General features: G+C 50.8%; 1 protein-coding gene across 1 annotated transcript in view; it reads left to right on the top strand.

Annotated features, from left to right (window-relative positions):
* Positions 1-6,989, top strand: part of ALKBH3 (alkB homolog 3, alpha-ketoglutarate dependent dioxygenase) — a 74,413-nt gene that overhangs the window by 53,071 nt on the left and 14,353 nt on the right. The window lies entirely within an intron of this gene.

Below are 6,989 nucleotides of genomic sequence, written 5' to 3'. Positions count from 1 at the left end.
CCCTCCTGGATCACTCCAGAGTTGAATCACCAGGACCAGGCTTTCCTCTGAGTAGTTCAGAGAGACAAGCAGGGTTTGGGTGCTCTTCCTACCCCTCTCTCTTCAGGTCGCCGTGTGTCTGTGCTCGGGTGCCCCCTGGTGGTGGGGGGCTGGTACTCAGCTCAGCCCAGCCCCGCGGGGCATCAGTATTGCCTTGCACTTCACAGCGCACCTCTTTGTAGCCCTGGGCTCTGCAGAAAAGGAGAAGGAGGAGGAAACAAAACAAAGAAAAAAGTGGAACCCACAGGGCCTGAAAGAATGTCCTCCAGGCTGGCTCAGAGAGAGGCGACCAGGCTCAGGGCCTTGGGGACTGTAGTCTTTGGTGCTGTCCTATCTCCTGGGAACACAGTGGCCACTGCAGTCAGTCCCCAGCAACAGTCAGTTCATTGTGTTGGGGGCACGTGACCAAGGCACTTAACTGCAAAGGCCTTAGCATGTGAGGCAGCTGCAGGTGGATGCTTGGATTCCAGTCTGTAGTGGCCACGGCTAGGCTGATTTGAGCTCCTTGGGGTAGGAGGAGGGTGGCTGAGGCTCAGAACTCCCTCCCTGCACCTTCTCCCTATTCTCTTCCTCATCCTGCCCCTCTCCATCTCATCTTATATCTTTAGCAGTAGCTCCTGTTTCTACTCTTCAAGAGCCAATGCCCCAAACCTTCCCCTGGGTTTCACACCCTTCAGGCCTGAGATCCTAGCTGGGGATCCCTCTCTGGGCACCACGCCCCTGCCAGAACTCTTCTCCCTGCTAGAGAGCCTCTTCTCCTGTTCGCCGCCTTCAGCCTCTACCCCAGCTGGTGGCTTACCTGAAGGGTCTCCTCGAGTACCCTGGCCAGTATCTGGGGGTATTGTGGGGACCACATCTGATCACTCCAGTTCTTGCTCAGCTGCTGGCAGGTTCCAGCACCCTGTAGGTGCTTCTGAAAAGTTGATTGGGTTAAAATGAGTAAGGGGGCAGTGAGGAATATTGATGCTCATCTTTCCCACTTCCTGGTTTGTTTTTAAATTGTTCTAATATTTTATTACCTGAGAAATATTGGTTCATTATCATAAAAACAAGTTACTCATACTCCTTCCACCCTGAGATTAATATGTCAACCTTTTGGAGGTTATTCCTATATTATATGTGTGTGCATGTATATGTCTATGTGTGTATGTATATTTTTTTATACAAAATAGGTTTATACTCTAAATACTATTTTTAAGCTATTTTTCTTTCTGACTTGGATTTGTATTTATTATCAGTATGTATTGATCTACATAATGATTTTTATAAAATTCTATTAAATAGATCCTCCACATTTAATGAAGCTTATGTCCCACTCTTTGGTATAAAAGTGATGTCCTCTTTGTCCCAGCTTCTTAGTTTTGCCTATAACTGACAGTTAGTTCTAAAAATTGAATTCAGGAAGAAGTTTGGAAGGGATAGCGACATGGAGAGAGGCTGAGGGAGGGAGAGATCGGGATGCTGTAGTGTTAGAGGGAGCAGGCTGGATCTGGGGTGCTGTGGTCCCTGGGCTGCGCTGGGGCACTCTCCTGTTCCAGACATCTCTGCCTTATACAGGGAGATGGAGGGGAGACAGGGAGGGCTCCTCTGAGATCCCTGTGGAACTTCTGGGACTTGGCTCCTCCCTGTGGCTTGAAGGCTATCCAAATCAGCACGCAGCTCCAAGGAGGTGGCGAGGCTGGGCTGGGCTGGGCTGGGGTGGGAGGCCAAATAATGGGAGAGGAGGAAAGAAAGGGAAAGAGATGGACTGAGGGAGCAAGAGAGCATGAGAACTAGAATGATGGGAAGGAATGAGGCCCTCAGGGAGACAGAGAAACTGAGAGACATGGAAAGATGGGGATATACAGAATCAGGAGCTAGAAAATGACAAGAGACTGAGAAGAACAAGGCCCACCCTCGGAGAGAGACAGAAAAAGAGAGAGAAGGGGACCCACAGGGAGTAGCCAGGAGGGGAGGCGAGATAGAAAGTACTCTGGAGAATGGGCATTAGAGGAGAGGGAAATCTGGGTGAGAGCAGCTCTCTGGAGCTGCAGAGCTGGCGTGTGCTGGGGTGGCTGGAAGCCTGCCCAGCTGTCTGGATTTACAAGCTTGTCCGAGGAGACGCCTCCTTCCTTCTCTTCCCCACCTCGGCCTTAGCCCACAGTCCTAGCCTGGGCAACAAGTTTTCAAACAAGCTGGAGTCCAGAGGAGGTAGCACTGGACTCCAGCACTGACTGGCAGCCTCTTCTAAACATTCCTCCTTGGCCCTGGGGGAGATATTTATCAGGGTGTTTCTTGGACTCATTTAAAAGCCAGGTTGGCCTCTGCCGTCCGCTGTGTGCCAATCCTGGTTCCACTTGGTGTGGAGTTGAGATAGAAGGGCTGTCTGTGATCCCAGGGAATCCTGGTCAGTTGTGAACTTGGGAGTCCTCCCTCAGGGAGCACATTTGGAGTAGCCCATAGACCCACTGGGTGCTGGCAACATGGGGAAAGGATAAAGACCACCATTTGGTGAGCACCATCTGTGGGTATTCTACTTTCATCCTGAGAACATTTCTCAGGCGTTTTACAGATAAACTGAGGATCAGAGAGGTTAAGTTTCTTGCCCAGTGTCACACAGCTAGTCAGTAGTGAGCTGGGTTGCAATGTGTATTCTCTTTTCTATTCCAAAGCCTGTGCTCTTTCTAGAAAATCCCCAAATTCTTACTGTACCCCTTTTGGTACCCATGAGAATGGGCCTTGCAGACCTCCGGTTACAGGGGGTGTAACTGACCAGGCCAGTGCAGCTCTGGCTTTGCAATCCATCCCCTTCCTTGGCTCAGGCTGTGCCTCCCACCCCGCCCAGGCTTCTCCCCACTAACTGTGTACAAGGCTGGGATTCTAAGGCAGAACTGTTCTTAGGAGACACAAGGCTTTCTTGTTGGTGGACTTCGGCTTGAGGATTTCCCGATGGCTCTGCTGAAGCTTTCTTAGACTGCAGGGATGTCCACGGACCCCTTCCTTCCCTCTCTCTTTCTCTCAGGATCCCTCTTGACTCACAGCCTGCTGGCTGGCTTCCCCAGCCTTCTCTGGCTCCCTCTCTTATTTCCTTTCACACAGGCCCACGTCCTTATGAAATCCCTGCACACTTAATCCCATCTTGGCGTCTGCTTCTCAGAGAACCCGGGCTAGCACCGCTTTCCCTCTCCTGGCAGCTTCATGGTGCTGCCCTGCATCTTCCTCAGGCCCCCACTGGCACAGGAGAGGATGGCTGGCATTATTTTAGAGCAAACCGTAGGGGACATGGCAAAGTTTACCAAACAAATATGTGTTGTGAGGGTCTGCTGGCCCTGAGTTTCTGGATAGGGAACAGCATGCTGCAGCCTGCGTGTATATACAGAGAAAGAGGGTGATGGGCTCCCATGGGGACAGTCCTCTCAGCCTATCCTCAGGGCCATGTGACTCACGTAGCAGCCACCTGCCCATTCAGCTCCCAGGCCCACAGTGGAGACTGCAAATTGTCCACCAGCATTGATTTTCCCCTTCCTCCAGGGCACACAGCCAGACTCTGTGTCCCAGATGCTCTTGCACGTAGGTCTGTCAGTGCGGAAAATTTTTGCCAGTGGCATATATTGGGAAGAGAAGCATGTTTCTCCCAGGCCTTGGCCTTAATGTGTCCCCCATGCTCTCTGTCCCCTTCCCACAAGTGGGAACATGGCTGTTCTTGCAACCCAGTGATTGAGCCAACAAGGCCGATGGCCTCAGGGATGGCAGAGAAATAAGATGGGAGGACCCCAGGCCCCTGAATGACCTTGTGGAACCAAGCAGCCTGCCTGTCTGGAATGATCATTGTGGTCTGTTATCTTCTTCAAGCCACTGAATCATTATTGGGTTTCTTTATTATAGCAGGCTTCCCTTATCCTAAATAAACAAAAATTCATGCTGGCATTGGGGGGCTGTCCTAACAAAACCTCTGCGACATAAGGCATTGGATTAGCGATTTTGCTGCATGGGAGGAGGGTATAAATATTGAAGGCTAGAAAGTTAGAGACCCTTGTTATACTGTGGAAAAGCATTTAGTAAAACCATTTTTATGACACTTTGGAAGGCTGATCATGTATTGACCAAGCCCTTAGCTCTAGGAGAAGTGGTTGGAAAGAAAGAGCTGGAATGTTTGTGTACATTGGCTGCTCTCTGTGGCTTTTAGCAAATTATTACAGGAAAGACAGGAGTGATGGGAAGGAATAGGGAATTCCTAGAAACGTGGGGCCTATAGAGATGAGAGCCACCCGTCTTCTACTCACATGGAAGGAGATCAGGTGTGGAGGCTCAGAGCCTTTCTTGAAGGACTTTCCAGCAAGCCCAGCACAGGATCCAGCCCTGGAGCAAGGTTAGACCCAGGGTATCATTTGCCCACTCCAACTCATTGTTGGAGAATCCACGTTTCCCTCTCCTTCCCTCCATTGGCCACCCAACATAGCCCAAATTAAAGTGAGAGGGCTGGGCCAGAGCAGGAAACAGTGAAACCAAACAGGCTTCATAACTATGATGAGAAAACATCTTTGGGTGTGATTCTTGGCCCCTAGAACTAGCTAGAAGCACCTCGACCAGAAGTTTATTGAGGGCATTGCCAAGGCAAGTAGGAACTGGTCAGCGATTAGGATTGTTTGAGCCCCAGGAAACCTCAAAGGAAGCCAGATTATTCCACACCTGCTTCAGATGTAGCCACAGAGGATGATGGGGAAAAGAGAATCTTCCAGAACCAGGTTGGCCAGATTAGCCTCCTCTGCCAGAGCATGTCCTCAAGGTTCATGCCAGCAGAATGTGCCTCCCTCTGCACCAGCAACTTCTGAGTTTTTCCCTTCTTCCGTTTTTCACATGGGAGTTTATACTGTCGTTTTCCGATTCCTGTCCACCACTGATTTGGGTTGGGGGTGCAGCTGATGTTGGGGGACACATATGAATTGTCTTGCAGTTTATGTCACTGAACCGTGAGGAGCCATGTGTGGCTCTGGAGAGGATTTCCTTTCCCCCAGGTATCCTGCACTTTGATCTGGAAGTGTAACCAGGTGAAGTCTGGGATCGACTTCCTTGGAGAGGGTGTGAGGGTGTCCTGTTGTGGGAAGGAGGAGCACAGGGATCTCTGGATGCCAGTCGGGCAGGCTGCAGTGGAGACTGCTAATAGCCCAGTGATATTCACTTTCTGCATCTTCCTCGGCACAGGACCAGGCTGCATTTTCCCTCCTGCACCATGATTAAGGCTGTGTTCTAAGTTCTCTGGAACAAGCAAGCTAGCGATGGGTGTCACACTGGGCCTGGGCCTTAAGACCGGGCCACGTCATCCCTCATGTTCTTCCCTGAAGACAAATGTGGGCCTGCCTTTGACCAAATGTGAGGGCAGTGCTGGGGATCTCAGAACACTGAGCTGCCTGTGCAGGTGGGACGTGAACTCTAGATGGGCCATTCGCTGAAAGAGAAATGAACTCCCATCTTCCTTAAGCCACTGCCTTCCTGCTGCATCTCTGTATTAACCCAGTGAATACAGCGGCCTTTCCCTCAGTCCACAGCAGAGCAACGGGGCACTCTCCACTAACCTGACCCAGAGCAGGTTTTCCCACAACAGGAAAATGTCCCATCCTCCCCACCGGGGTAGAGACATCAGACTTCTACCTGAGATGTGCTCAGAGATCAAAGGTGGGGGTGGTCAGGACCTGGATACGCCAGACACTAGCCCCAGCTCTGCTCCTGGCCCTATGGCCTTCAGCAAATCCATGAGAGCCCTCCCAGATTTAATTAATTGTTAAAGTTTATAAAAGACCCGAAGCCCCTTAGAGCGCTGGAGCCTTAGAATCCTCGCCCTGGGGGACATGCAGGCAGGCAGTGTGTGCAGAGATCAGACCTTCAACCCTATTCTGTACAGATGAGATGGAAGCACAGAGGGACAAGGCAGAGTCTTCTCCAAGACAACAGTGCCTCCACCCCACTCCTCTCTGCCAGCCTTGGGGAGAGTCTTAGAAACTCTGGGCTGGGCTATGCTGTGCTGAATAATCCAATCCATGCCAAACCCAAAATAACAGCCTGAGAGCCAACCAACTGCAGGCTGGGACCTAGCCAATGTGCCATTGCCCCACGGCCCTGCTCCTGCCCCCACCAGGAGCTGTCCTGGACCAGTTGGTTGGCCTTTAGGAAAACTCTGACCTTCCCTCTGATCTTGTGCAGAGAAGTCTGACTGAGCTATCCCCTGCCCCCATTGCTCTGAATGTGTGAGATATTCCAGGAGTGGCCAGACTCCATGAGCCTATTACTCCCAAATCCATGGCCCAGAGAACCCATTTGATTGGCTGTTATATGTGTTCTAAGGTTTATTGGTCAGCTGTTCCTTGGTCTGCTGTAGAATGTAATCCCATAGGGAGCTGCTGGGCACACTGAAGCTGCTTTGGACCATCAGTGAGTAGCCCATGTGTGGTACCAGAACTTGCTGAGCCCTACCCTAAGTACTGTGGGGGGCAAGACCCCTGGCCCTAAAGAAGCCTGATGGGGACACACACACACACACACACACACACTGTCACACACACACACACAGGGGCATATTTATAAAACAGTTCAGGATGAGGAAGAAGCTCTCAATTTGAGTTGGGGTAAAGGTTGGGGTTTAAATTCTGACTCTGGCTCTGAGTCATCTAGGTTGCATCCGGCTTCAAAAATGTAGCACAGAGTAGGCATGGCTCATATCACAAAGACATTAGTTACTGTTTATAAAGAAGACATCTGAGAAGGGTTGAGTGGCTCAGTGATGCCATCAAGGACCCAGATTCAAAAAGGATATCATAGACAGGGAATACAACCAGACCCAGCTCAGTGAAAGGCTGGATTTGAGAATCAGAAAGCCACCAGGAGCTAAGCCACTCTCTCCATTTCCAGGGATAAAAAGCCAGGTGTCTGCCAGGGGCTTGGCAGTAAAGATGAGTAAGGCTTAGAAAAAAGAAAGG

Source organism: Camelus bactrianus, chromosome 10, assembly GCF_048773025.1.
Source record: "Camelus bactrianus isolate YW-2024 breed Bactrian camel chromosome 10, ASM4877302v1, whole genome shotgun sequence".
Taxonomy (NCBI): domain Eukaryota; kingdom Metazoa; phylum Chordata; class Mammalia; order Artiodactyla; family Camelidae; genus Camelus; species Camelus bactrianus.
This window is presented reverse-complemented; position numbering and strand designations above follow the sequence as displayed.